Here is a 297-nt window from a genome sequence, read left to right as displayed (position 1 = left end):
AATTATATGAATATAAATATATACATGTAAATACATGTAAATATTTTCAAAATATATGCATGCATGTGTTTGTATTTATATATACATAATATACACAGTACACACACATATATCATGTAAACAAAAAACATAATTTTGGATGTGATTAATCGCGATTAATGGTTTGACAGCACTACTCTGAACAGAAGACGAGTATAAAGCGGTACTATTTGTGCGTGCGTGTGCGTGTAAGTGTGAGTGTGTGTGTGTGTGTGTGTGTGCGTGCGTGTGTGTGCGTGTGTGTGTGTGTGTGTGTGT

The 297-nt window shown here is 34.3% G+C and overlaps 1 protein-coding gene across 1 annotated transcript in view; it reads right to left on the bottom strand.

The window, feature by feature from the left end:
• ltbp4 (latent transforming growth factor beta binding protein 4) overlaps positions 1–297 on the bottom strand; it is an 89,843-nt gene that overhangs the window by 18,943 nt on the left and 70,603 nt on the right. The window lies entirely within an intron of this gene.

Source organism: Sinocyclocheilus anshuiensis, unplaced genomic scaffold (assembly GCF_001515605.1).
Source record: "Sinocyclocheilus anshuiensis isolate Anshui unplaced genomic scaffold, SAMN03320099.WGS_v1.1 scaffold1082, whole genome shotgun sequence".
NCBI lineage: Eukaryota > Metazoa > Chordata > Actinopteri > Cypriniformes > Cyprinidae > Sinocyclocheilus > Sinocyclocheilus anshuiensis.
This window is presented reverse-complemented; position numbering and strand designations above follow the sequence as displayed.